The sequence below is a fragment of the Egretta garzetta genome, unplaced genomic scaffold, assembly GCF_000687185.1.
Source record: "Egretta garzetta isolate BGI_Z169 unplaced genomic scaffold, ASM68718v1 scaffold1061, whole genome shotgun sequence".
Taxonomy (NCBI): Eukaryota; Metazoa; Chordata; class Aves; order Pelecaniformes; family Ardeidae; genus Egretta; species Egretta garzetta.
The window spans coordinates 4,899-8,179 of record NW_009258557.1 but is presented as its reverse complement, the minus strand read 5'-3'; the positions used below and the strand labels follow the sequence as shown (position 1 = coordinate 8,179).

General features: G+C 55.0%; 1 non-coding gene across 1 annotated transcript; it reads left to right on the top strand.

The window, feature by feature from the left end:
* The first annotated feature begins 646 nt into the window (after positions 1–646).
* Positions 647–719, top strand: TRNAF-GAA. Its single transcript has one exon. It is a non-coding gene; the product is annotated as a tRNA-Phe (tRNA).
* The last annotated feature ends 2,562 nt before the right edge of the window (positions 720–3,281 follow it).

Sequence of the window (3,281 nt, the reverse complement as noted above, 5' to 3'; positions counted from 1 at the left end):
GCCACAGGGGATGGAAATTGGTGGTGTTTTACTGAAACTGTGTAAATTTGATGACAAGGTTCCCTCTATGACTGCTTGCACAAAGGATGTGATGATGATTCAAAGTTACCAATGCAAAATCAAAGTTAGAAGAGGGAGAGGAGGAATGTAGCCCACAGGAGGACCCCCACGGGAACTGTGTGAGAAGGAAGGAGCGGCAGAGAGGAATGGCTGTGGACTGACCACAGCCTCTGTTCCCCATCCCCCTGCATTGCTCAGGGGTAGAAGGGTGGGGAACAAAGGAGTGAAGGTGAGCTGGGGAAAAAAGGGTGTGGGAATGCCTTGCCTGGGAAAGGAGAGAAGGAATTCCACTGTCCCCACGCTTCCTCCACCCTCATCCTTTGCAGTTGCACTTGCCCTGCAGCCAACTTCCCCTGGCCACTGTCACGCTTGTACAAGGCCGATGCACATCTTGTCACAGCCAGGGCAAGCTGGCCTCCACCAACCCTGGAGCCCACCTGGCCTTGGAGGCAGGGAGGAGCCAGGTGCCTTCTTGCCTGGAGTTGGGCACAGCTTTGGCCTGGGAACCTGCATGAGGAGCGCTCCTCCTGTGTGTCAGCCTGTGTCCTGGCACGGGTGGCACAGGGCCAGGGGCTGCCCAGGCAGGGCTGAAGTAGCTCAGCTGGGAGAGCGTTAGACTGAAGATCTAAAGGTCCCTGGTTCAACCCCGGGCTTCGGCAATGATTTGTCTCCCTTTGACTGTTTTGCAGAGCCCGCCTGCCTTCTTGCAGCCTGACCCAGCCCTGCTGGCTCCTTCACCTCTTGCCTGAGCACTGTCCCTGCTCTGGAGCTGTACATCTGCAGCTTAGAAGGAGCCTTCCTCCAGCAGCACAAGTCCCCAGCCTTCCCCTGGGCAGGACTCTCCCTTCAGTGCTCCTCTGCTGTGGTCTCCAGCTCTCCCTCCTTCCCTGCTCCATCTTGATCCCCAAGATCTCTCCTCTGCGGGGTCTCTGCAAAGACCCTGTCCCTCTCCTCTTTCTCATGCTCAGTGGGGCACAGCCTCATGCACCTCCTTGGCCTGGTGCTCAGTTCCCAGAGCAGGGAGTGCGTGGGCACCAGTGTTATTTAGTGACACCCTGTCCTGACCAGAGTTTCTTGTCCCCCTCTGCCCCCCTGCTGCAATGACTGATGAAACACCTCCGTGCTCCTCTCTGGGCATCAGCAGCGAGAGCCAGAGCACGGGGGGATCCCTCTGGGGCCCCACATGAGCATCCCTCTGCATTGGCTTCTCCCTCCTGCAAGGAATGCCAGCAGAGGCTCCCCTGGGGGCTTGGCATGGAAGGTCACCAGCTCTCACCCTCTCTCTTCACAGCAGCCACAGCTCAACCACTCAGCGTCATTTTTACTCTGCACATTCCCCTTCCTCTGCATGTTTTGGCAGCGCACGGGGTTCTATGTTCTCAATCCTCTCAGCACCAGACCCAGGGCCCATAGCACAAGTGTCTAACTTCTCCCCAGTTCCCTCACACAACATTTCTCATTCCCCACTTCCCAGCCCAGATGCAGCCCCCCACAACCATTGCTCCCTGCCCAGAGGAGGAAAGACCTGCTCAGGAGCTCCAACAAGACCCTGCTGTCGCCTCTTGCCACCTCCTGCATCTACAGAATCCTGCTCCCCCATCAGGAGAACAGTGACGGCTGCAAGCCAGGACGTCCCCCTCTATCTCCAGTTCAGCCTTTCCCAGTCAATCAGTCAGGCGAAACCATGACTTGCCTTGCTTTGCCTTGCCCTATGTCACCTCGCCTCGCATCGCCTTGTCTTGCCCTACCTTGGCTTTTGCCTTTGCATTGCCTTGCCTTGCCTTTTGCCTTTGCCTGGACTTTTCCCTTTGCCTTGCCTTGACTAAACTTTTGCCTTTTCCTTGCTTTGCCTTTCCTTGCCTCACCTCGCCTTGCCTTCCCTTGCATCCCCTTTCCTTACCCTGCCTTGCCCTGCCCTGCAGTGCCTGAGTAACCTCAGCATCCATTTGTGTATGGGTCCTGACAAGATCCATGCCTGAGTCCCGAGGGAATTGGCTGATACAGTGGCCAAGACACTCTCCATGATATATGAAAAGTCGTGGAAATCAGGAGAAGTCCCTGGTGATTGGACAAAGGGAAACATTGCACCCATTTTTTAACAAGATAGAAAAGACTGTTGGAAACTGCTCACCTGTCAGCCTCAGCTCTTTGCCTGGGAAGATCATGGAACAGATCCCCCTAGAAGCTATCCTGGGGCACATGGAGGCCAGGGAGGTCATTTGAGAGAGCCAGCATGGCTTCACCAAGGACAAGTCCTGCCTGACCAACCTAGTGGCCTTCTCTGATGGAGTGACTACAGCAGTGGGCAAGGGTAAAGCTATGGCTGTCGTCTGTCTCGACTTCCAAAAGGCCTTTGACATGGTTCCCAACGAGATCCCTCTCGCTAAATCACAGAGATATGGATTTGATGGGTGGATGGTCGCATCGCAAAAGTTCAATGTCCAGATGGAGACCGGTGACAAGTGGTGTCCCTCAGGGGTCCATCCTGGGACCTGTGCTGTTTAATAACTTCATCAAGGACACATCCAGTGGGATCGCGGGCACCCTCAGCAAGTTTTCAGACGACACCAAGCTGAGTGGTGCCACTGACATGCCTGAGGGACGGGCTGCCATCCAGAGGGACCTGGACAAGCTTGACAAGTGGGACCATGTGAACCTTGAGAGGTTCAACAAGGCCAAGTGCAAGGTCCTGCACCTGGGTCGAGGCAATGAAGGAACTGAGAACAGCCCTGTAGAGAAGGAGTTGGGGGGTCCCGGTGGATGAAAAGCTGGACATGAGCTAACAATGTGCGCTCACAACCCAGAAAGCCAAGCGTATCCTGGGCTGCATCAAAAGCAGCATGGCCAGCAGGGCGAGGGAGGGGATTCTGCCCCTCTACTCGGCTCTGGAGAGTCCAGCTCTGGAGTCCTCAGCAGAGGACAAACATGGACCTGTTGGAAGGGGTCGAGAGAAGGCCGCAGAAACGCTCAGAGGGCCGGAACCCCTCTGCTATGAGGACAGGCTGAGAGAGCTAAGGTGGTTCATAAGGGGTTGTTCAGCCTGGAGAAGAGAAGGCTGTGGAGAGACCTTATAGCAGCCTTCCAGTACTTAAGGGGGCTTCTAAGAAAAATGGGGACCACATTTTTAGCAGGGCCTGTTGTGATAGGACAGGGGCTTTAAACTAAAATGGTTTTAAACTAAAAGAGGAGAGATTGAGCCTAGATGTAAGGAATAAATATTT